The 27,111-nt window shown below is 41.1% G+C and overlaps 2 pseudogenes across 2 annotated transcripts; one reads left to right on the top strand and one right to left on the bottom strand.

Moving 5' to 3' along the window:
- LOC307068774 (RNA/RNP complex-1-interacting phosphatase-like) lies at window positions 1-26,764 on the bottom strand (annotated as a pseudogene). Its single transcript has 7 exons — window positions 26,613-26,764; window positions 25,132-25,207; window positions 24,020-24,152; window positions 20,369-20,492; window positions 16,533-16,593; window positions 2,594-2,644; window positions 1-229 (listed from the first exon to the last, which is right to left on the bottom strand). The product of its transcript is annotated as an RNA/RNP complex-1-interacting phosphatase-like (transcript).
- Window positions 5,290-14,823, top strand: LOC307068761 (RING finger protein 11-like; annotated as a pseudogene). Its single transcript has 2 exons — window positions 5,290-5,554; window positions 14,649-14,823. The product of its transcript is annotated as an RING finger protein 11-like (transcript).
- Window positions 26,765-27,111: the final 347 nt, after the last annotated feature.

The raw sequence follows: 27,111 nt of genomic DNA, 5'->3' as shown, positions 1-27,111 counted from the left end.
TCAACTGAAATGCACGAGAAAAATCCTACAGAAGCGTCCACTGTCGTGGGTGAGAGCGGTGGGTTCACGGGCACAGGGTAATGGTTCCAACAGCCAAAGGACGCAGGTGCCCAGCGGTTCAGTGGCTCCCTGGGAGGCCTCGTGGGGCAGCTCGAGGGAGTAAGGTTGGGAGATAGCAGCAGGGGTGGGCGTAAAAAGGAATGACGTGGGGAGAAGGGAGAGATGGAGGCTTGAACAGTGGATAGTGGATAGTGAAAATGGGAAAACTGGCAATTTTCATTTTCAAAATTATTTTTTTGAGATGTCATTCACATGCCATAAAATTCACCCTCTGAGACTGCAAATTCAGTGTCATTTCGTACATTCTCAAGCCTATGCAACCATCACTGTCATCTAACCCATCACTTATCCATCCTCCAAAAAGAATCCCCTGTAACCCTCAGCTGGCCCTCTTCATCGCCTCCTCCTTCAGTCCCTGCAACCATTCATTTCCTTTCTGTCGCTATGGTTTGGCCTTTTCTGGACATTTCATGAAATAATACAAATGTGACCACTCTGTGGGGCTTCTCTCACTTAGCATAAGGTTTTCAAGTTTGTCCATGTCGTGGCATGTGTCGGTACTTCATTCCTTTTTACGACTGTGTAATATTTCACATATACACCACATTTAAAATATCCATTCCTCCATTGATGGGCATTTCGGGTTTTTACACTAATAATCTCCATTTATTGACAGTGGATTCTGTGCCAGGCAGCACCAGGCTAAGTTACTGACCTTATTTCACAGATAAAGAAGCCTGGAGAGTGTAAAGAGTTTGCCCAAGATTAAGAGCTAGTAACTGGGGGAAGTGGGGTTTGAACACAGGTGACCTTCAGAGGTAATAAATTCACATGACAGAACATTAGAAAAGGTACACAACGGTATTCAATGAAAAGTCATCCTTTTCCGCACGTTCCCCAGCCACACATATCCCTCCTCAGAGGCATCTGCTTTTGCCGTGCCATGGAACCTTCCAGAGAACTCTTTATACCTCAACATGTATGTATCACAATTTACTGACTAATCTGTCCCACTCATTTGAAATGTCACTTTCATGGCATAATAGATTCTAATACGTACTTATATTACTCTTTTCAGAGCTGTCCTGACTCCTTTCTGCCTATCTTTTATGTTTGCCATTTGTCTAAAATACTTTTTGTTTTCTTTTCGATTTAAAAATCTTTCCTTTTCTTGTTTGTTTCTCTTAAGGCATTATCCATTATGTTCATTCACTCGTGTTATTTTATTTAATTTATTTAGTTTTGGCAGTGTCGGGTATTAGTTGCAGCACGTGGGCTCTTCATTGAAGTGCGTGGGCTCTTTCTTGTGGCTCGTGGGCTCTTTAGTTGTGACATGTGGGCTCCACAGCACGTAGGCTCAGTAGGTGCGGCGTGCAGGCTTAGCTGCCCTGCGGCATGTGGGATCTCAGTTCCTCAACCAGGGATCGAACCTGCATTCGCTGCATTGGAAGGCAGATTCTTAACCACTGGACAACCAGGGAAGTCCCCACTCTTGTATTATTTTAAATTTAGTCAGCTTTTCTGAATTTTGTTTCTTTTATTTTGAATTCTGTCCTGAGTTCTATCATCTTACTTAATTCTGGGTAATGCTGTTCGTTCATCTGTTTTTTTTATTATGGTAAGATGTACATAAAACAAAATTTAGTCTTTCAACCATTTTCAAGTATACAATTCATTGACATTAAAGACATTCACAATGCTGTGCAACCATCAGCACTATCCAAATTCAAAATAATTATGTCAAGGGCTTCCCTGGTGGTGCAGTGGTTGAGAGTCCACCTGCCAATGCAGGGGATATGGGTTCGTGCCCCAGTCCGGGAGGATCCCACATGCCGCAGAGTGGCTAGGCCCGTGAGCCATGGCCACTGAGACTGTGCATCCAGAGCTTGTGCTCTGCAATGGGAGAGGCCACAACAGTGAGAGGCCCGTGTACAGCAAAGAAAAAAATAGGAAAAAAAAGGAAAATCTAAACCACTAAACTCAATAATACAGGAATATAACTTTTTAAAAAATTTCTTTGGCTGCGCAGCCTGTGGGAACATAGCTCCCCAACTAGGGATTGAACCCAATCCTGCTGCATTGGAAGCACAGCGTCTTAACCACTGGACCACCAGGGAAGTCCCAGGAATATAACTTTTAGAGGAGAAGTTAAAAACCCCTTGGTTATATGAACTGCAGATTGTTACTAAGAAGTCATATATTTTAAAAGGCTTGGAGCTTTAAATAAAGGGAGGAAGGAAGGAAGGAAGGAAGAAAAAGAACTTCCTTGGTTGTGCAGTGGATATAATATCAAAAACAAATTAATTAAATAAATTTAAAAAAGAAAAAAATGCTGAAATCCACTAACTAATTATTCAGGCTGTTATATCTCGCTATTTCCAGATACATCCCTTTATAAACTTTTAGTAAAAGGTTATCTTATGTCAGAACAAATGAATTACAAACTTTTCTCTTTTTCCAAAATTTGAGAAATTCCCCTACACTTCTAACTTCAAATTTTATAAAAACGGAAAAGTAGTGAAAACCCTTATACTTATGTCCAATTGCATCATCTGGCCACATGCCTTCTACATCAATCAAATATCTACAAAATAACACAATGAGAGTCATTTGTAAATAAAAAGAAAAGACAATCAAGTTTTTGCAAAAAGGTCCAATTTCGCTTTACCAATATAGATATAAAAATCCTAAGAAAATATCAGCACATCTAATCAATAATTATTAAAGAATGATATATACCATGACTAGAAAAAGGCATTATTCCAAGGATGAAAGGATAACACAACTGTAGAAAATCTATTAATATAATTATTTACATTAATACACCAATTTAATTAATAAATGAAAGAGAATAAAATACAGGACCTAACAGGCAGATGTTAAAAAGTTATCTGATAATATGCAACAATCAGTTTCGGAGAAAATGCTCTGTACACTATAAACAGGAGATTTAATAGGACAGAGTATTCCTCAAGAACCAGCAAATAACAAAAGAAAAATTAGTATAAATATTAACATCATATCTACAAAACCGTATCTAACCAACCATAGGAGCCAAAAACTTATGAATCACCATCACTGACAGCTATTTCTCCCTCGCCCTCATCTTCAACCCACCACCAGTGCTAACAATGATACTGCTACATACCTCTAGGATCTGTCCACATCTTTCCACCAAAATGACCACCATACCCTGGTCCAAGCCACCATTATGCCCAATTTCTACACAAGTCTCCTAACTTGTTTCCTCGCTTCCACTCTTTCTTCCTGCAGTGTATTCTCCACTCAGTAGCAAAATGATAGGTTGAAAGTGCAATTGGGTATCTTCCACACACTCACCTTCAACAAAAAAAGTTCAATGGTTTTCTATTACTCTTAAAGTCTGAAACCTTAAACATAAGCCTGAATGATTGAGCTTCTACCTCACACTTGTAGCTCCATTATTATCACATGCTCCCCCAACAGCTCCACCTTCCAGGCCAGTACCTCCAACACAGCATATGCTTTCCTCTTATAGGGTCTTTTGCTCTTCCTTATGCTCAGAAATCTCTCCGCAACGTCCCGATCTGGTTAATATCTACTTATCCTTCAGATATCAGCTGAAACATCCCTAAATAAACCTTCTCTAATCTCCATGATGAGATCAAATCCTCCCAAAATATGCTCTCATGGTACCATGTTCCTCTCCTTGGCACTTGTCAGAGTTGTAATTCTACATGCAGACTATGAACCTCGAATACCTATTCCCACTCTGGACTGTTAGAATTCACAAAGGGCAGGTCAAGTCTCTTCACTCACAAAATTTCACAAGTCTTTTTGCTGGCACCCAGCACAGTGCTTAAATATAACAGATGCTCAATAAGTATTTCCTGCATGAACAACCATAAGTTGGTACAGTGTAGCAATATCCACAGAAACATAAGGGCATAAACTCTTTGATGCAGAAGTTCCATTCTGAGTGAAGTTAACTGAGACAAAGCATACATATTCAAATGTGCTCACACAGGAATGTTCATTACTTTGACGTTTTATAATATCAAAAACTTCTGACTTTTATATGTTCATCAGTAAGCAAAGGAACAATGCAGCCTTAAAAACAAATAAACAAATGGGACGTAATGAAACTTAAAAGCTTTGCACAGCAAAGGAAACTATAAAAAAGACGAAAAGATAACCCTCAGAATGGGAAAAATATTTGCAAACGAATCAACAGACAAAGGAGTAATCACCAAAATATATAAATAGGTCATGCAGCTCACTATTGAAAAAACAAACAACCCAAAGAAAAAATGGGCAGAAGGCCTAAATAGACATTTCTCCAAAGAAGACATACAGATGGTCAAGAGGCACATGAAAAGCTGCTCAACATCACTAATTATTAAACAAATGCAAATCAAAACTACATTGAAGTATCACCTCACACCGGTTAGAATGGACATCATCAGAAAAGCTACAAACACCAAATGCTGGACAGGGTGTGAAGAAAGGGAACCCTCTTGCACTGCTGGTGGGAATGTAAACTGATACAGCCACTATGGAGAACAGTATGGAGCTTCCTTAAAAACTAAAAATAGAACTACCACATGATCCAGCAATCCAACTACTGGGCATATACCCAGAGAAAACCATAATTCAAAAAGACATATGCACGCCAATGTTCAAGGCAGCACTATTCACAATAGGTAGGTCATGGAAGCCACCTAAATGCTCATCGACAGATGAAAGGACAAAGAAGAAGTGGTACGTATATACAACGGAATATTACTCAGAGATAAAAAAGAATGAAATTGGGTCAGTTGTAGAGACGTGCATGGCCCTAGAGACTGTCATACAGAGTGAAGTAAGTCAGAAAGAGAAAAACAAATATTGTATATTAATGCATATTTGGAATCTAGAAAAATGGTACAGATGAACCGGTTTGCAACGCAGAAATAGAGACAAAGATGTAGAGGACAAACGTATGGTCACCAAGGGGGGAAAGTGGGACAGGGTGGGGGTCGGTGGTGGTGAGATAAATTGGAAGATTGGGATTGACATATATATACTAATACATATAAAACAGATAACTAATAAGAACCTGCTGTATAAAAAATAAATTTAAAAAATTCAAAAATATATAAATAAAAATAATAAATTAACTAATTAAAATAAAAAAAAGAATGAGTTTGGAAGACTGTCAAAACAGCACACAGATCACACACTCAACCCCGGAAGATTGGAAAGTGGCTTATGTCCCCCACTTCGAATGATATCTGCCTGCCTCACAAGTGTCAGTCCGACTGGGCTGGCTTTGGCAACGGGATGGAGCTGGATCAGGAGCCGCTGCTGCCATATCTGGATCAAGTTACAGTTTTGGTCTATCATTCAACACCTAGCCAGACGCGCCTAGCAACTCAGCTGAGAGGAACCAAATAGGATAGCTCAAAGAATAGGCCTCACACAGCATCAGCCTAAAGGTGTTTATGACCCTGGAATAAATGGATCAGAAAAAAGAATCCAGGGGAGTTCCCTGGTGGTGCATTGGCTAATGACTCCACACTCCCAATGCAGGGGGGCCGGGTTCATTCCCTGTTCATGGAACAAGATCCCACACGCATGACGCAACGAAGAGTTTGCATGCCATAACTAAGGAGCCCAGCGGCTGCAACTAAGACCCAGCACAAACAAACAAGAAAAAAATCAATCAATAAAATAAAACAAATATTAAAAAACAAGATCCGGGAAGAAGCAGTGGTGTGGCGTCGAGGCGGCAGTGGCTCTGGAGCGCGGCGGGGCGGAGGCTCCGCCCAGGACAGCGCCGGGAAGTGCCGGCCGGGCCAAGGAGCAAGCTCTCCCGTCTCCACCTCTCAGCCTCACAGATCAAGATTTCACTGAGCTGCACTAGACCTCCCATCTGGGGACCCTGCCCCCTGCTCTGTGTGCTGCACGTTGGATCTGGAGCCGGGAAGATGAAAAGCTCTTGGTGCTGCAGCCAGGAGTCAGTGCTGTGCCTCTGAAGTGGGAGAGCCAACTTCAGGACACAGGTCCACAAGAGACCTCCCAGCTCCACATAATATCAAGCGGCGAAAATCTCCCAGAGATCTCCATCTCAACAGCAGCACCCAGCTTCAGTCAACGACCAGCAAGCTACAGTGCTGGTCACCCTATGCCAAGCAACTAGCAAGACAGGAACACAACCCCACCCATTAGCAGAGACGCTGCCTAAAAACATAATAAGGCCACAGGCACCCCAAAACACACCACCAGACGTGGACCTGCCCACCAGAAAGACAAGATCGAGCCTCAACCACCAGAACACAGGCACTAGTCTCCTCCACCAGGAAGCCTACACAACCTACTGAAACAGCCTTAGCCACTGGGGACAGACACCAAAAACGACGGGAACTACGAACCTGCAGCCTGCAAAAAGGAGACCCCCAAACACAGTAAGATAAGCAAAATGAGAAGACAGAAAAACACACAGCAGGTGAAGGAGCAAGATAAAAACCTACCAGACCTAACAAATGAAGAGGTAATAGGCAGTCTACCTGAAAAAGAATTCAGAATAATGATAGTAAAGCTGATCCAAGATTCTATTTCCCAGATCCAAAATCTTGGAAATAGAATAGACAAAATGCAAGAAACAGTTAACAAGGACCTAGAAGAACGAAAGATGAATCAAGCATCGATTAAAAACACAATAAATGGGGGACAAAGGCAAGATGGCGGAAGAGTAAGACGCAGAGATCACCTTCCTCCCCACAGATACATCAGAAATTCATCTACACGTGGAACAACTCCAACAGAACACCTACTGAACGCTGACAGAAGACCTCAGACCCCCCAAAAGGCAAGAAACTCCCCACATACCTGGGTAGGTCAAAAGAAAAAAAAGAATAAACAGAGACAATAAGATATGGACGAGACCTGCACCAGTGGGAGGGAGCCGTGAAGGAGGGAAGGTTTCTACACACTACAAGCCCCTTCGCGGGCGGAGACTGCAGGTGGCGGAGGGGGAAAGCTTCGGAGTAGCGGAGGAGAGCACAGCAACAGGGGTGCGGAGGGCAAAGCGGAGAGATTCCGGCACAGAGGATCGGTGCCCTCAGGCACACACCAGCCCGAGAGGCTTGTCTGCTCGACCGCCGGGGTGGGCGGGGCTGGGAGCTGAGGCTCGGGTATCGGCTTTCAGTCGGAGCGCAGGGAGAGGACTGGGGCTCGCGGCAGGAAGAGAGCCTGAAGGAGTTAGTGCACCACGGCTAGCCCGGAGGGAGTCCGGGGAAAGGGTCTGGAGATACCGGAGAGGCAAGAGACTTTTTTCCCTTTTGTTGCCTGGTGCGCGAGGAGAGGGCATTAAGAGGGCTGCTTGGGGAGGCGCTGGAGACAGGCGCGAGCCGCGGGTAAGGCGCGGACCTCGGAGACGGGCGTGGGACGCTGGGGCGGCTGCTGCTGCTGCCGCCGCCGCCGCCGCCGCCGGCCGCCGCCGCGGGGCCTGTGTGCGAGCGCGGGTCACTGTCCGCCCTGCCTTCCGGGGGGTCTGTGCACCCCGCCACTGCCGGGGTCCCGGGACCCGGGGACGGCTTTCCCGGGAGGGCGCACGGAGCGCCACGGGCTGCTGCAACGTCACGCCGGCCTCTGCTGCCGCAGGCCCGCCCCACACTGCGCGCCCCTCCCTCCCCTCTGCCTGAGTGAGCCAGAGCCCCCGAATCAGCGGCTCCTTTAAACCCGTCCTGTCTGAGCGAAGAACGGACGCCCTCCGGCGACCTACGCGCAGAGGCGGGGCCAGGTCCAAGGCTGAGACCCGGGAGTTGTGAGAGCAGAGACAGGGAAATCTCTCTGTGCAGCCTCGGAGGCAGCGGATTAAAGCTCCACGGTCCATTTGATGTGCCCTGCGTCTGTGGAGTGCATGAATGGACAGCGAATCATCCCAAATTGAGGAAGTGGACTTTGAGGACAAGATTTAAGACTTTCCCCCCTTTTTCCTCTTTTTACAACGAATTATCCCCGATTAAGGAGGTGGACTTAGCAAGATTTCAGACTTCTCGCCCTTTTCCTCTTTTTACAACGAATTATCCCAAATTGAGGAGGTGGACTTGGAGAGCAAGATTTTTTATTTTTCCCCCTGCTCTCTTTTTGTGAATGTGTATGTGTAATCTTCTGTGTAAGATTCTCTCTGTATAGCTTTGCTTCCACCATATGTCCCTGGGTTCTATCGGTCCGTGTTTTTTTTCAATAATTACTGTTTAATTTTAATAACGCTACTATATTTCATACTTTATTCTATTTTACTTTACCTGCTCTTTCTTTTTTTCCTACCTTCCCTTCCTCCCTCCCTCCCTCCGCTCCTCCTTTCCTTCTTTCTTTTTCTTTCCTCCCTCCCTCCCACCCTTCTTCTTTCCACTTTTTCTTTTTCCTCCCTCCCTCCCTCCGCTCCTCCTTTCCTTCTTTCTTTTTCTTTCCTCCCTCCCTCCCACCCTTCTTCTTTCCACTTTCTTTTTCTTTCCTTCCTCCCTCCCTCCCTCCGCTCCTCCTTTCCTTCTTTCTTTTTCTTTCCTCCCTCCCTCCAACCCTTCTTCTTTCCACTTTTTCTTTCCTTCCTCCCTCCCTCCCTCCGCTCCTCCTTTCCTTCTTTCTTTTTCTTTCCTCCCTCCCTCCCTCCCAGCCTTCTTCTTTCCACTTTCTTTTTCTTTCCTTCCTCCCTCCCTCCCTCCTGTCTTTCTTTCTTTCTTTCCTTCCTCCCTCCCTCCCTTCTTCCATTCACTCTTCCTTTTGCTTTCATTCTTCCCTCCCTCCCTCCTTTCTTTCCTTCTTTCTTTCCATCCTTCCTCCCTCCCTCCCTTTCTTTCTTCCATCCTTCCTTCCCTTCTTCCTTTCTTCCCCTCTCTCTTTCTTTCTTCTACTAATTCTTTCTTTCTACTTTTTCTCACTGTTATTCTGAGCCGGGTGGATGAAAGGCTCTTGGTGCTGCAGCCAGGAGTCAGTGCTGTGCCTCTGAAGTGGGAGAGCCAACTTCAGGACACGGGTCCACAAGAGACCTCCCAGCTCCACATAATGTCAAGCAGCGAAAATCTCCCAGGGATCTCCATCTCAACACCAGCACCCAGCTTCAGTCAACGACCAGCAAGCTACAGTGCTGGTCACCCTATGCCAAGCAACTAGCAAGGCAGGAACACAACCCCACCCATTAGCAGAGAGGCTACCTAAAAACATAATAAGGCCACAGGCACCCCAAAACACACCACCGGACGTGGACCTGTCCACCAGAAAGGCAAGATCGACCCTCGGCCACCAGAACACAGGCATTAGTCCCCCCCACCAGGAAGCCTAAACAACCTACTGAAACAACCTTAGCCACGGGGGACAGACACCAAAAACAACGGGAACTACGAATCTGCAGCCTGCAAAAAGGAGACCCCAAACACAGTAACATAAGCAAAATGAGAAAGCAGAAAAACACACAGCAGGTGAAGGAGCAAGATAAAAACCTACCAGACCTAACAAATGAAGAGGTAATAGGCAGTCTACCTGAAAAAGAATTCAGAATAATGATAGTAAAGCTGATCCAAGATTCTATTTCCAAGATCCAAAATCTTGGAAATAGAATAGACAATATGAAAGAAACAGTTAACAAGGACCTAGAAGAACTAAAGATGAATCAAGCATCGATTAAAAACACAATAAATGAAATGAAAAATACTCTAGATGGGATCAATAGCAGAATAACTGAGGCAGAAGAACGGATAAGTGAGGTGGAAGATAAAATAGTGGAAATAACTAATGCAGAGCAAAATAAAGAAAAAAGAATGAAAAGAACAGAGGACAGTCTCAGAGACCTCTGGGACAATATTAAACGCACCAACATTCGAATTATAGGGGTTCCAGAAGAAGAAGAGAAAAAGAAAGGGACTGAGAAAATATTTGAAGAGATTATAGTTGAAAACTTCCCTAATATGGGAAAGGAAATACTTAATCAAGTCCAGGAGGCACAGAGAGTCCCATACAGAATAAATCCAAGGAGAAATACGCCAAGACACATATTAATCAAACTGTCAAAAATTAAACACAAAGAAATCATATTAAAAGCAGCAAGGGAAAAACAACAAATAACACACAAGGGAATCCCCATCAGGTTAACAGCTGATCTCTCAGCAGAAACTCTACAAGCCAGAAGGGAGTGGCAGGACATAATTAAAGTGATGAAGGAGAGAAACCTGCAACCAAGATTACTCTACCCAGCAAGGATCTCATTCAGATTTGATGGAGAAATTAAAACGTTTACAGACAAGCAAAAGCTGAGAGAGTTCAGCACCACCAAACCAGCTTTACAACAAATGCTAAAGGAACTTCTCTAGGCAAGAAACACAACAGAAGGAATATACCTACAATAACGAACCCAAAGCAATTAAGGAAATGGGAATAGGAACATACATATCAAAAATTACCTTAAATGTAAATGGACTAAATGCTCCCACCAAAACACACAAAGTGGCTGAATGGATACAAAAACAAGACCCATATATATGCTGTCTACAAGAGACCCACTTCAGACCTAGAGACACCTACAGATTGAAAGTAAGGGGATGAAAAAAGATATTCCATGCAAATGGAAATCAAAAGAAAGCTGGAGTAGCAATTCTTATATCAGACAAAATAGACTTTAAAATAAAGACTATTAGAAGAGACAAAGAAGGACACTACATAATGATAAAGGGATCGATCCAAGAAGAAGATATAACAATTGTAAATATTTATGCACCCAACATAGGAGCACCTCAATACATAAGGCAAATACTAACAGCCATAAAAGGGGAAATCGACAGTAACACAATCATACTAGGGGACTTTAACACCCCACTTTCACCAATGGACAGATCATCCAAAATGAAAATAAATAAGGAAACACAAGCTTTAAATGATACATTAAACAAGATGGACTTAGTTGATATTTATAGGACATTCCATCCAAAAACAACAGAATACACATTTTTCTCAAGTGCTCATGGAACATTCTCCAGGATAGATCATATCTTGGGTCACAAATCAAGCCTTGGTAAATTTAAGAAAATTGAAATTGTATCAAGTATCTTTTCCGACCACAATGCTATGAGACTAGACATCAATTACAGGAAAAGATCTGTAAAAAATACAAACACATGGAGGCTGAACAATACACTACTCAATAACGAAGTGATCACTGAAGAAATCAAAGAGGAAATTAAAAAATACCTAGAAACAAATGACAATGGAGACACGACGACCCAAAACCTATGGGATGCAGCAAAAGCAGTTCTAAGGGGGAAGTTTATAGCAATACAATCCCACCTTAAGAAACAGGAAACATTTCGAGTAAACAACCTGACCCTGCACCTAAAGCAATTACAGAAAGAAGAACAAAAAGCCCCCAAAGTTAGCAGAAGGAAAGAAATCATAAAGATCAGATCAGAAATAAATGAAAAAGAAATGAAGGAAACGATAGCAAAGATCAACCAAACTAAAAGCTGGTTCTTTGAGAAGATAAACAAAATTGACAAACCATTAGCCAGACTCATCAAGAAAAGAAGGGAGAAGACTCAAATCAATAGAATTAGAAATGAAAAAGGAGAAGTAACAACTGACACTGCAAAAACACAAAAGATCATGAGAGATTACTACAAGCAACTCTGTGTCAATAAAACGGACAACCTGGAAGAAATGGAAAAATTATTAGAAATGCACAACCTGCCAAGACGAAATCAGGAAGAAATAGAAAATATGAATAAACCAATCACAAGCACTGAAATTGAAACTGTGATTAAAAATCTTCCAACAAACAAAAGACCAGGACCAGATGGCTTCACAGGCGAATTCTATCAAACATTTAGAGAAGAGCTAACACCTATCCTTCTCAAACTCTTCCAAAATATAGCACAGGGAGGAACACTCCCAAACTCATTTTACAAGGCCACCATCACCTTGATACCAAAACCAGGCAAGGACGTTACAAAGAAAGAAAACTACAGGCCAATATCACTGATGAACATAGATGCAAAAATCCTCAACAAAATACTAGCAAACAGAATCCAACAGCACATTAAAAGGACCATACACCATGATCAAGTGGGGTTTATTCCAGGAATGCAAGGATTCTTCATTATACGCAAATCAATCAACGTGATACACCATATCAACAAATTGAAGAAGAAAATCCATATGATCATCTCAATAGATGCAGAGAAAGTTTTCGACAAAATTCAACACCCATTTATGATAAAAACCCTGCAGAAAGTAGACATAGAGGGAACTTTCCTCAACATAATAAAGGCCATATATGACAAACCCACAGCCAACATCGTCCTCAATGGTGAAAAACTGAAACCATTTCCACTAAGATCAGGAACAAGACAAGGCTGCCCACTCTCACCACTCTTATTCAACTTAGTTTTGGAAGTTTTAGCCACAGCAATCAGAGAAGAAAAGGAAATCAAAGGAATCCAAGTTGGAAAAGAAAAAGTAAAGCTGTCACTGTTTGCAGATGACATGATACTATACATAGAGAATCCTAAAGATGCTACCAGAAAACTACTAGAGCTAATCAATGAATTTGGTAAAGTAGCAGGATACAAAATTAATGCACAGAAATCTCTGGCATTCCTGTACACTAATGATGAAAAATCTGAAAGTGAAATCAAGAAAACACTCCCACTTACCATTGCAACAAAAAGAATAAAATATCTAGGAATAAACCTACTTAAGGAGACAAAAGGCTTGTATGCAGAAAATTATAAGACACTGATGAAAGAAATTAAAGATGATACAAACAGATGGAGAGATATACCATGCTCCTGGATTGGAAGAATCAATATTGTGAAAATGACTCTACTACCCAAAGCAATCTACAGATTCAATGCAATCCCTATCAAACTACCACTGACATTTTTCACAGAACTAGAACAAAAAATTTCAAAATTTGTTTGGAAAAACAAAAGACCCTGAATAGCCAAAGCAATCTTGAGAACAAAAAACAGAGCTGGAGGAATCAGGCTCCCTGACTTCAGACTATACTACAAAGCTAGAGTAATCAAGACAGTGTGGTACTGGCACAAAAACAGAAAGATAGATCAATGGAACAGGATAGAAAGCCCAGAGATAAACCCACACACATATGGTCAACTTATCTTTGATAAAGGAGGCAGGAATGTACAGTGGAGAAAGGACAGCCTCTTCAATAAGTGGTGCTAGGGAAACTGGACAGGGATATGTAAAAGTATCAGATTAGATCATTCCCTGACACCATACACAAAAATAAGCTCAAAATGGATTAAAGACCTAAATGAAAGGCCAGACACTATCAAACTCTTAGAGGAAAACAGAGGCAGAACACTCTATGACATAAATCACAGCAAGATCCTTTTGGACCCACCTCCTAGAGAAATGGAAATAAAAACAAAGATAAACAAATGGGACCTAATGAAACTTCAAAGCTTTTGCGCAGCAAAGGAAACCATAAACAAGACCAAAAGAGAACCCTCAGAATGGGAGAAAATATTTGCAAATGAAGCAACTGACAAAGGATTAATCTCCAAAATTTATAAGCAGCTCATGCAGCTCAATAGCAAAAAAACAAACAACCCAATCCAAAAATAGGCAGAAGACTTAAATAGGCATTTCTCCAAAGAAGATATACAGACTGCCAACAAACACATGAAAGAATGCTCAACATCATTAATCATTAGAGAAATGCAAATCAAAACTACAATGAGATATCATCTCACACCAGTCAGAATGGCCATCATCTAGAAATCTAGAAACAGTAAATACTGGAGAGGGTGTGGAGAAAAGGGAACACTCTTGCACTGCTGGTGGGAATGTGAATTGGTACAGCCACTATGGAGAACAGTATGGAGGTTCCTTAAAAAACTAAAAATAGAACTACCATATGACCCAGCAATCCCACTACTAGGCATATACCCTGAGAAAACCATAATTCAAAAAGAGACATGTACCAAAATGTTCATTGCAGCTCTATTCACAATAGCCTGGAGATGGAAACAACCTAAGTGTTCATCATCGGATGAATGGATAAAGAAGATGTGGCACATATATACAATGGAATATTACTCAGCCATAAAAAGAAACGAAACTGAGCTATTTGTAATGAGGTGGATAGACCTAGAGTCTGTCATACAGAGTGAAGTAAGTCAGAAAGAGAAAGACAAATACCATATGCTAACACATATATATGGAATTTAAGAAAAAATGTGTCATGAAGTACCTAGGGGTAAAACAGGAATAAAGACACAGACCTACTTGAGAATGGACTTGAGGATATGGGGAGGGGGAAGGGTTAGCTGTGACAAAGCGAAAGAGAGGCATGGACATATATACACTACCAAATGTAAGGTAGATAGATAGTGGGAAGCAGCCGCAGAGCACAGGGAGATCAGCTTGGTGCTCTGTGACCGCCTGGAGGGGTGGGATAGGGAGGGTGGGGGGGAGGGAGACACAAGAGGGAAGGGATGTGGGAACAGATGTATATGTATAACTGATTCACTTTGTTATAAAGCAGAAAGTAATTAAAAAATAAAAGTAAAAATAAATAAAAATTAAAAAATTAAAAAATAAAAGAAAACAAGATCCGGGAGTGTGTGATCTGTATGATGGACTTTGCTTACGAGAACCCAGTTTGATTTCTGCTGTGTATGCAGATCACCTGGGCTATACAGATGACTGGCTGTGAGATCCCTCACGTGCCCCTGCTGCATGGAGACAGTTGATGCAGCACTGCTTTTGTCCCATGAGACTAACTGAGCCAGTGTCTCTCACCTGACTTCAAGAGAACCATCATTTTTGGTGAGCTTGATCTTTTGTCATTGAGCCCAAAGAGCCGGGGATTGGGAATTAAGATCATGCATGAAAGTTTCCTAAAAATTCCTGAACGCCTGCAGATGTTGGGGAAAAGTACGTGATAGCTTAGAAATTTAGGGGGAAAAGTAGGATGCTATTTTTATGGAAAGCCTTCACCCAGGATTTAAAAATATAATTGTATTTAGATCTTGTTATTGCTCCAGTACATAGGATTTGTGTAAAGTGTTACAGCACCTATATAAGTTTCAATTCTGTGTCAAGGATTAGCATAAAGATAGTGGTTGTTTTTCCTAAGTGAGATAACTTTCTGCTTCCCCCTATCCAAATTCTTTTCTGAAGTTGCTGGCATTTGAGTCAAGGTTTTACTTAAAGCTACATTTTATAACACTGGCACCAAAAAAAGTAGTTTTAAGCTTGTTTGCATAGTTCTTTTGTTTTTAGAGTAAACATAGAACATTTATTTTTTACTTTATAGGAACTCCACAAGTTAAGGTCCCATCGTTCTTTTGCTGTGATTGTTGTTACTATTGATGGTGCTGTTTTCTGTCTTTGCTGGTTCTTTCTAATCTACCATTTGTCCTTATTGGCATACGATCATCTCAGGGTCACAAGATGGCTGCTGTAAAACCAAGGATCATATTCTAACAAAATAAGGAGGAAGCAGAAAAAGAGTCCAAATGGTCCTTTTCCTAATGCATATTTATCTTTTTTCAGAGAAAATATCATTCTCATAAGCACAATAACAGCCTTCCCCTAATTACTCATTTGCCAAAACAGACTGATATGACCATTCATAACACAATTTATGGCAAAGAGGGGTATGATAATGATTGCCTCAGCCTAACAAGGATTTATCCACTAAAGCTGAATGCTTCACTCCTCAAAGAAATCAACACTTTTCTACAGACAAAACACAAGTCTCTTGAAGGGTTCTTCATAAGAGCAGTATTGAAGAATTTAGTATGTCATAAGCACTTAAGGATTTGACATTCAACTGTAGTAGTATCCATGTTGGTTAATTTTCTTACAAGCCCCATGATGAGTTTGAGAAAAACTGAAAGAATCAGAGTATCAGGTTCTATTAAATTCTTACATGTATCTTACTTAAGTTTTTGTTCATTAATTTATATACAACTACCTGAAACAAATTTGGAGGAAAAAATAATAAATAAATAAATAAATAAATAAATAAATAAGATTGAAGTCTCCAAATATTTTCATGGGAAGATGTCCACCATATATTAAATTATAAACCAGAATGTCTATATACTATACAAATAAATCACATGTACAGTCAGTTCTGTATATCCAACGGTTCCATATCCTGCTGATATGGAAGGCCGACAATACTACACCATTTTACATTACGGGACTTGAGCATCCGAGGACTCTGGTATCCATGAGGAGTCCTAAAACCAATCCCCTGCAGATACCAAGGAACAATTGTATATACTTATATCTGGATTCTTTATGTCTCAAAAAATATGTGCTAAATTATTACTGGTCGTAACCTCTGAGTAGGGTGGCAAAATTGCCTTCCACTTCATACATTTCTCTGACTGCATTTTTTGCATTCAAATTACATAAGTTTACATTACTGTTTTAAACAGAACAATTTAAACATGGTCTGCCTCTTGGGGTTGGCCACTCACCTGCAGATGACGTAGCCAGTCCTGTTTAAACCATGGGTACAGTGGACACCAATAAGTCTGTCTATAAAAGAGGGAATATGGAATTAAGTAAGCGAAGTAGAAACACTAAAAACAAGTTATACAATTTTCTGAAGAGTAGCATTTATTAGCTACCAAAACACGACCACTATCCTGAAAAGGAAAAAATCGGAAGAAAAGGGTGTTTTTGCAGGAATGTACTATCAAGAATCAACAACTGGGCTTCCCCTGTGGCGCAGTGGTTGAGAGCCTGCCTGCCGATGCAGGGGACACGGGTTCATACCCCAGTCCGTGAAGATCCCACATGCCGACGAGCGGCTGGGCCCATGAGCCATGGCCACTGAGCCTGCACGTCCGGAGCCTGTGCTCCACAACGGGAGAGGCCACAACAGTGAGAGGTGTGCATACCGCAAAAAAAAAAAAAAAAAGAATTAACTACTATGAAGTCAAAATTCATTTTCTCTGGGAAATTTTGCATAGTCACCAATCAGATGCAATAGTGTGGAATGGAGAATGTCCATGAGGAACTGATTTGACTAAAGAAAAAGGGAGTGAAATAAAAAACAGGCTATCAGAAGAATACAATTTGTTTTTGACTGAAAGAAATGGAATGCCTTCAATTTTAATGCTCAAAATTAAAAAGGACAAACAGTTTCTGAAGGGCTCTTGAGGTCCCAAAGCACCTCCATTCCTTTTCTCATTCACTGCTCCTCACATGCCACAGGTCTATGTCCTTCTGAAGTTCTCGGGTTAACTAGTACCATTTTTATTTCACAATGAAAAAGTAAGGCTTGAGACGTAAGCCCAAGCTGCACAGCAGGAAATCTGAAAAAAGGCTAGAATCGAGTCTCAGATTTTTCCAACTATGCCACAGTATTTCGTGCTCCAGCACTTTAAAAAAATTATATGAGAAAATAAATAAAAAATGACAACATGTAGCTGATCTCTGCAAAAGGTATGTCTGTGACTACATGGTGTCTGGCATTCGTCATCTCCTGCCTGGATTACTACCGTCCTACAATTCTAACAATCACTTCTATTTCAACTGATCTTCCACATGGAAGATGTTACCTTTCTAAAATAGAAACTTAGCTGGATTGCTCTGTTGCTTAAATATCTTCACTTAGCACAGAATAAAGCCCAAGTTTTTAGCATAGCATTGAGAACTCTTTATAAACAAATACCAGTCTGTCTCTCCAACTGAATGATAAGTTCAAACTAAATTACAAGGACCTACATCATCCACCTCCCTCCTTTCCCCTGCCAGCCTCCCTGATCCCATTCTCCACTGCCCTGCCCTCACTCACTTTCCCCTGTCCAGCCACACTGGCCTCCTTACTATTCCTCAAACATGCCAAGCACAGTCATGCCACAGGGACTTTGCACCTACTATTCCTTCTGCTTCAGAACACACCCTCCCAACCCATCTCCACTCTCCCTGATATCCAATCGCTTTTTTCTCACTTCAAGGCTCTGTTCAATCAACATCGTAATAGAGGGGACTTCCCTGATCACCTACCACATTCCCTCCCCTCTTCATCTTGTTTTTTTTTGTTCTCCAAAGCATTTACGACCACTTGACACTCCATATATTTACTTATTTATTCATCTCTCTCCCGCACTAGAATGTAAAGTACATAAGGGCAAGAACTTGGTTGTGTCCCTACTGCCTCGAACAGTGCCTTCAACTTAGAAGGTGTTATATAAATATTTGCTGAAAAGCAATGTATGAATTTCTTGCCCTTTCACACTACCCTCTGGTCACACAAGTGGCTGCCCCTCCAGAGCACATGTTCAAGCCCTGTGCCTTTGGTACCTGTTCCCAATACCTGGGCTGTCCTTTCCTCATTCCGGCAAAATCCTTTTCCACAAAGCTCAGCTCAAACGCTGTCTCCTCAGTCAGGCCTTCCTCAGTTTCTCCTCTATATTCCTGCTGCACTTGATTCTTTTATTATAATTAACCCACTTAGAGTCACTACATGTTTATCTTCCTAGATAACTGTACGTTGCTACTGAACAAAGACTTCTAGTCACCTCTGTATCCCTGTGCCCTAAAATCAAACCAATAACGCTCTCGGTGTTTACTAAAACAATTTATTGTCTGAGTCTCTACCAATTCCAAGGAGTTGATAGTATAGTCTCCTCCTCATTATCAGTGAGCCTGGCATCTTTGGGAGGGGCTTATAGCAGAGGAAGCCATCAATGGATCATAACTAAGGTCCTGAGACTGCAATGACAGACAGCATGGTGAAGTTAGCCCAGTGCATGCAGAAGACCCACAGAGGCGTCAGCATATGCAATGGACTACACTTGGTATAACATGTGAACAAGCAAGGTTGACAAACGTGTTCTCATGCACTTGTATGGATCTTCTAGCCCACAGGGAGCAGACAGAACACACACAAAGGAGCCTGGAGGAAGTGAGGAGGCCGGCAGCTGCACCCTAACATCTTAAGAGGTAACATTTCTGTGACTACAGTTTACACAAATCAGAAAATTTGCCTCCTTTCTAGACACCCTGGTTATCACAGGCAAGGCCAAGACTCTCAAGTTTTAAAGCTAAAGTGCAGGGAATATCTGTGAATAGGGCTTAAGATATTTAAGAGCTACGACCTGCATTAAGCAACCAGGTTATTGAATGAAAACTTATCTTGAAATTCCAGTCTCTCCCTCTCTTTCTCACCTCCTATCCCCTATCTTCCCACCTCCATCTCTATTCCTTCTCCCTACTGCCTGTTTTATGAATATATGTGCATCATTTTTTATATATGGAATATTTACTGTCTGTTAGGTTTATTTAATAATGTGTACACTCCTCAGGCTAAATTTAGAAAGAGGACAAATCGAACACTTTCTCATGTGGGTCAGTGGTGTTCCAAAGACAAAAGATTCCTCAGTCTTAAAACACGGCAAATACCATGTTCATTCTGATAGTTAGATGGTAGAAAAAGGCAAGTGGATCCTTGAAATTCAGACGCTATTAAGACCTACTATCAAGAGAGTACATCTTAGGGCTTCCCTGGTGGCACAGTGGTTGAGAGTCCGCCTGCCAATGCAGGGAACACGGGTTCTTGCCCCGGCCCGGGAAGACCCCATATGCCACGGAGCGGCTGGGCCCATGAGCCATGGCCGCTGAGCCTGTGCTTCCGGAGCCTGTGCTCCGCAACGGTAGAGGCCACAACAGTGAGAGGCCTGCATAAAGCAAAAAAAAAAAAAAAAACGAGAGTACATCTTAAAGCAGAAACAAGAAAACACCAGCCTTTTAAGTTCTTCCTGTCTGTCAAGATAAGAATAAGAGGTGGTAGTGTTCTTCCTCACTTGCACCCCAAGTATAAAAGCAGCAAAAATATCTTAAACACATATGATGAGGAAGCCACTCTTCTGGTCCACTCTGTTTGGTTTGCCTTCGAGAGATCTGTCCCACTCCGAACTTTTGCTTTATGTTTTCCCTTTATATACGCTAAGAATCTGAGAGTCTTAACCTTTTATTCCACCTCTCAACCAATAAATAGGACAAAAGAACATTTTTATTTTTTTATGTCTATTCCATTTAAATCTTTAAAAAAGAGATAAGAAAGCTAGTTCAGTTCATATTTCTCACAAAATTCACTTTCCAAACTAAACTAAATTGTTTGTGACCATAAACAGGAAAAACACCATACTGTATTAGCACCATCTGACATTTCCACCTTCATGTTACCAAACACAACAGGCCTAATGTCACAACTATTAAAAATGTTAAAAATCCCCTACCCCACTCAAAATGCATACCAAAGTTCAGGTAAAGGGAAAAACAAAACAAAACTAAAAGAACTCACCATTATCTTTATTTTCTTTCAGAAACCCATTAACAGCACATTGAAATTTAATAATAGTGTCATCATCTGGCTCCAGATGCCCAATTGTACAAATTTTTAAATAAGGAATAGTTTCTGGTAAGTCCTATAAGGCAAAACCGTGATAATAAGTATTATTTCCTTTGTAGGGAAAGAATAAAAAATTAATTAGAGAAGGCAGAATATAAACCAAGAGAGGACATTAAACTTAGTATGTCAGTCATTCTGATAAGAGCCATTTTCTCCAAAGCTGCTTTAACCAGTAAGTATCACTTGATTTTCATTAAAACTGCAGAATGGACAGTTACTAGGCATGCAAAAGGAAAAGCAAATCTATGTGAATGAATGCACATGTAACTCAAAATGATATAAACAGTTCTACCTACATTTATGTTCTATCTTACATTTCAGGGGCCATACAGAGGCTGTGATTTAAGTAGAATACTAGAATAGAATCAGAAGAACTTGGATTCGAATGAGGAAATAGAGCAAATTTCAGGCAGTGTTGAGAACTGGTATTCTTGGGGTGGGAGAAAGTAAGGCTATCAATAGAAGACAGAAAAGGATAAGTGAAAATTCTCTAGTTCTGAATTTAAATAGAAAGTAGCAGTATGAACCTATGACATATTTTAGAAATATTAGCAACAAACATACATATTGCCTAGCTCTGACTACTGAAGAAGTCTAGAAATAACTGATGTCATGTGAAAAGGACTCAGGAGTCACTAAAAGCTCCAACTGGTCAAACATAGGGCCTCAGTTAGAATAGTAACTGTATCGGAGTCCACAGTGACATGAATAAATGAATTTAAAAAAAATTGGTCACCACTGGAGGATATTTGTAAATCAACTCATTATTTTGAAAACTGTTAAATAAAAGAAGAGAATCATGCCTCTACAACTGGGCAACCAAATAGCTGATGAGGGGAATCTTCTCCTTATAGAAATATACCCAGCTAATAAGTGAAAAAAAGAAAAACACAATTCACCATTTTATTTATTTATTTATTTAATTTTCCGATACGTGGGCCTCTCACTGTTGTGGCCTCTCCCATTGTGGAGCACAGGCTCCGGACACGCAGGCTCAGCAGCCATGGCTCATTGGCCCAGGCACTCTGTGGCATGTGGGATCTTCCCGGACTGGGGCACGAACCCGTGTCCCTTGCATGGGCAAGAGGACTCTCAGCCACTGTCCCACCAGGGAAGCCCCCACCATTTTTGGAAGCCTCAACTGAATTAATGGATGTAGGTATCAATCATCAGTGACTGCTAATATCACAGAAAGAGACAATTATATGTCTCCATGGAAGAACACATCATCACCTATGAAACTGTCTTGCCAAAACAAAACATGCAAGCTTCATTCTGATCAACTACCAATTTACAGGAAATAAAAGGATTGAAGAATATGTTAACAACACATGGAATGTAACCATCAAAATCTGCATGGGGCAATTACCTGCTTTCTTTAAAAATAAAATTCAAGGAGGGAAAAAAAGTGAGAAAGACATGGAGGGAGAACCTATAGATTAAATAAGACTTCAGAGACCTAACAATCAACAGCAAAGTGTGGACCTTATTTGGATCTAATTCAAAATTCTTAAAAACAATTTTTTATGACATTTAGGAGACAACTGCAAATTTGAGCACTCACTGGGTATTTACTATTAAAAATGATATTAAGGAATACAAGTCCTATATTTTAAATATACATACCAAATATGTATAGGTGGGGCTTCCCTGGTGGCACAGTGGTTGAGAATCTGCTGTCAATGCAGAAGACACGGGTTCGACCCCTGGTCTGGGAAGATCCCACATGCTGCAGAGAAACTAGGTCCGAGAACCACAACTACCGAGCCTGCACGTCCGGATCCTGTGCTCCACAACAAGATAGGCCGCGATAGAGAGAGGCCCATGCACCGAGATGAAGAGTGGTCCCCACTTGCCACAACTACAGAAAGCCCTCGCACAGAAACGAAGACCCAACACAGCCCAAAGATAAATAAATAAATAAATAAATAAATATTATTTTAATGTATAGGTATAATTACATGTTGTCTCGGAGCTGCTTCAAGATAACATGGAATGGGGTGAAACAGGTGGGGGTATAGATAAAACATGACAGCCATCAGTTGGTAAATATTAAAGCTGGATGAGTTCATGGGTATACAGGGAACATTTACAGTATTTTGTATACTTTTGTATATGTTTAAAATTTCTGATAATTGTTTAAATACAAGACGACACTGTAGAAAACCGTTTGGCAGTTTCTCAAATGTTAAACGTAGAGCTATGATACGATCCAACAACTCTGCTACTACCTACACTGCACAGCTAAAAGGACTGAAAGCAGGGATTGGAGCAAATATTTGTACACCAATGATCACAGCAGCATGATTCACAGTAGCTACAAGGTGGAAACAACCCAAGTGTCAATCAACCGATGAATAACAAAATATGGCATATACACACAGTGGGATTTATTAAGGCAAAAAAGGAATGGCATTTTGTTACATGCTATAACATGGATGAACCTTGAAAACACTAGGTTTAGTGCAATGAGCCAGACATGGAAGGATAAATATTGTAGATTCCACTTACAGGAGGTACCTAGAAGAGTCAAATTCATAGACACAGAAAATAGAATAGAGGTTACTAAGGGCTGGTGGGAGGGAAAATGGGGTTGTAACTGTTGGACGGTTACAGAGTTTTTGTTGAGGAGGATGAACAAGTTTTGGTTATAGACAGTGGTGATACTTACACAACACTGTGACTGTATTTAATGCCACTGAACCGCATATTTATAAATGGTTAAAATAAATATGATTTATGTATATTTTACCACAGTAAAAAAAAGAGGAATAACTGAGTTGAAATTTCAGTTCTTCCTTGTCAAAGACTCAGTTTCATCGTCTGTAAAATTAGTAATTGTAGTTGTCTATCCTCTGAGCTTAGTGCAGAGTAAGCACTCAGTAGGAGATATCAGTACTACTTCCACTTCAACAGCAAAGCATTGTTGTGAAGATTAACTAAGTCAATAGATATGAAAGACCTTTCAAAATGGCAAACTGCTATACAAATATTAACAAACTTTAGGTGTTACTGTCTCCCAAGGCCATGGAACAGGTCAGAAGAAGCATAATTATTTTGCACTGGTATGTCCTACATGGGCCAAGAGAATATATGGGTTTCTGTACTATACGAGATGGTAGGGATTAGGAAAAGAAAGCATAAAACTTAGAGAACAATTGTCTTTTACCCTGATGCTTAAACATGCTCAGGCAACTGCTTAAAATAAGTGCTAAACACATAATGGACATACCTTTCTTTCCTTTAAGGCTAATATTCTTGCTAAAAGTTTACTTAGTTTTCAAAACATAGAACATGGAAGCTTATAGAATTTCTTCAGCATATCTACAGCCTACTGCCAAATACTATAGTTCAATTCATATCTTTCATCTCATTTTGCAACAGCAATTACAAATGTGTACTTAAGGAAACCACTAGCTTCCCTTTCTGAACCCATGAAAAGAAGGCCAGGATTCACCTTAGCATAAGATGATAACTACTGAATTACTATGAATTATGACAGTATCAGAAAGAAGGTCGTTTTCAATTATGGGTTCCATTTACCTCTGGCTTATAATAGTGGCACGTGTACGTTAGGTCAATTATCAGCCCAAGTTCTTCATTCTGTTCTTGGATTTTGTTAAAAAAGATGCAAGGGGGAAAAACATTCTTCTGGAGCAAGATTCTTTTCAAAACTCTGTCAGAAAGAATAAAATAAGAAGGAACATGTGTCTAAAATCCTTTACTATATTATCCATTTATTCAAACCCTGTGATGCTATCATATGAGACTAAAAGTAATGTTTCCTCCTCTGGAATTTACAAGCGATATTACAATCCTTTCTTCCAGAGAGATTAGACGGAAGAAAATAAGTTCACTTCTATATATTTATTTCTATGTGTGTTTATTTCATGTTGGTGTCCTAACTGGACTGTAAATTCCCAGAAGGCAGGGACCACATCAATTTTGCCTACCACTGGATGGCCAGCTCCAAGCAGAGTGCCTGTAAGTACACACATAAATAAATACTTCTTGAATATCTACCTATATGAAGGATGGCTTTCACTGCTAAATATTCTTTTATGTATTTGGCTTATTTATGTTCTCTGTTCCATTGATCTGTTTGGTTATTCAAGTGCCAGCAACACACTTTTCTTTTTAAATTAGTAGACTAGTTTTAGAGCAGTTTGACATTCACAGCAAAACTGCGCAAAAAGCACAGAGTTCCCACTTATACCCTCTCTCCTTCACCCACACAGCCTTCCCCATTATCAACATGCCATACCAGTGTGCTTCATTTGTGAGAATCCATGAACCAACACTGACACATCATTATCAATCAAAGTCCATAGTTTATTGCATTCATGGTACAAGTAACTGACTATTTCTTTATTTCTAGTATAGTCATCCCCAAACATTTACATACTGAGATACATATTGCTGTCTTAATCATCACTTTATTCTTTATTTATACTTAGGGCATTCCATTGGGATTTTTTTTAATTAAGTACAATAGTAGGGTGTATTTATCTATAAATTCCATTTCTGGATAGTAAAGGAGGTATTAAAAAGTATTTGCTATAAAGAGGCAAAATGGAGTATGACGGTGTTGAGAGCCAGGGCTCTATATGGTGAATTCAGATTTCTGGAAGAATACGGTAATAACTTTTGCTTACCTTTTTTAAAGGAACTTTGAAAGCAATGAAACGAGTCCCGGACATCCGCTGTCCAACTGGGAGATAGTCCTTCCAAATATTAATATATTTTTGTTAGGCAAATTTTATGTTAGGCTGTTTCCCTGCAGAGGATGAGTGTGCCCTGAAAACGGAAAGCATATCCCTCTACAGTAGGTCCCTCTTCTTTCTGCTTTGCATTTTGCTGCTCCACTTATTCAACCCCACCTTGTAAGAAGCTATACTTCCCTTGTTCCTGTTTTCCCATCTGGAAAACAGATAAAAGGCAACAAAACAATGCAAAGGTCTCAACAAATAAGGGATATCGAAACCCAGAGATGGCCAGACCTTCTGAATCCCTGATACAACCTAGCCCGGTGTTGACTACAATGGTATCATTAATACATGCATGTTGACTGAAAGTGTTTGAACTCAATTCTTCCACTTCACAGTTTTGTTTTAGTCCTCATACAAAACCTAATGATAAAATTCGTAATGCTAGGAATCACAGTGAACAATAATATCTGTACTGATTTCTGTAAGATGAGTGAGAACTAATCTTAATTCAGTGTATCTGAAGCAAAGAAAGTGAGGGCAATAGAGGCACAAGATGGGGCTAGAGAAGCAGAGAGGATTCTAGACCAAGAAGAGTCTTAAAGGCCAACGGTGTGTTTTCTATTCTCAAAACAATGGTTTTCAGCGCTGTCTATGAGCAATGTTCCAACTTGCTTTTAAGGTTTCTTGTGTGAAGAATGGATTGGAAGGAAACAAGAAATATGGACACGAGTTAGCACCTAATTGCAACACACAGGCAAGTTCAGTATTAGGATGTTGAGGAAGAGTTGACAGATTCAAAAGAAACTCAGGAGATAAACTGAAGCGGGCTTAATGGGCTATGAGATGGAGGAAAGGAAGGTCTTAGGGAATTAAAGGGTTTACTGCACACATGAGCAAAGTCCAAAATCAATCATTTGAACGTACAGAGGTAGATCTCTCAAATGACACCGGTTAGCAAGCAACAGTACGGCCTTTATAATTCCTAGAGACAACACAAATCAACTGTTTCGATGGAAAATTCGGCAGTACCCGTGCGTTATTTCACTCAACTTAGTTGCAGTTCCTCTTACTCACATTTTCTCTGCCAAAACAACACAGCTTGAGGAATAGAAGGGGACTCCATTTTGGTAATTAAGGAGTGTCCCCAACACTCACAGTCCTATCTTAAAAAGCAGTCCCTCTGCATTTTCCCCGAGGAGAAATGGCCAGAGCCTCCCTTTTAAAACGGTGCGGGGAAATCAGAACATCTCACACTGTCCCTTTCAACCACTGTGAACTGAGCCGCGAGACGACCAATACCCCCTATAGCACAGCGCGGACGGGGCAGCGGCCGGGGGCAACAGTGACAGGAGACAGCACAAGACACGAAGCCCAGGCCCAGGGGCTCTGAGCTCCACCGGCAACGCCCAGGGGCCGAGGCGTATTACCTTTCCGGGATGTGCTTTCCGCCCTTCCTCCTGGCCGACGAACGTCCGGAAAAGCAGCGACGCTGACCCCAGCGCACACGGGCAGGATGCCACTGGCTCATGTCACCCCCAACATGCCAACCACCCAACGCCAAGAGTGCCAAAGTCGCCAACCCGGCGGCCCTGGTGCCAGCACACGGCGCCGAGCCACAAACGCCCAGGCACAAGCCCACGCTGCTCGCGCAACTCTTTCTACTGCGCATGTGCCACGGCCCTTCCAGATGACGTCATCACGCCGGCGGACTGAGACGCTTCATTAGGGAAGAGGACTCTGACGGCTGCAATTCCCTCCTTAGCCGGAGGCTGGTAGCAGACGTTCATTAGTTCGTGTGTGTACCCTTCAGAATTCCAATCATACGTGACATGGAAAGTTGTCCCACTCTCCCAGTTTCTTGTGTGGTTTTTTCAGATATTTCCCAAATGCTTACATTCACACTTGTTCTATCTTGTACGTATTTCT

Source organism: Hyperoodon ampullatus (assembly GCF_949752795.1).
Source record: "Hyperoodon ampullatus genome assembly, chromosome: 20".
Taxonomy (NCBI): Eukaryota; Metazoa; Chordata; class Mammalia; order Artiodactyla; family Ziphiidae; genus Hyperoodon; species Hyperoodon ampullatus.
Note: the sequence above shows the minus strand (reverse complement) of the source record. Positions and strands in the feature narration are given on the sequence as shown.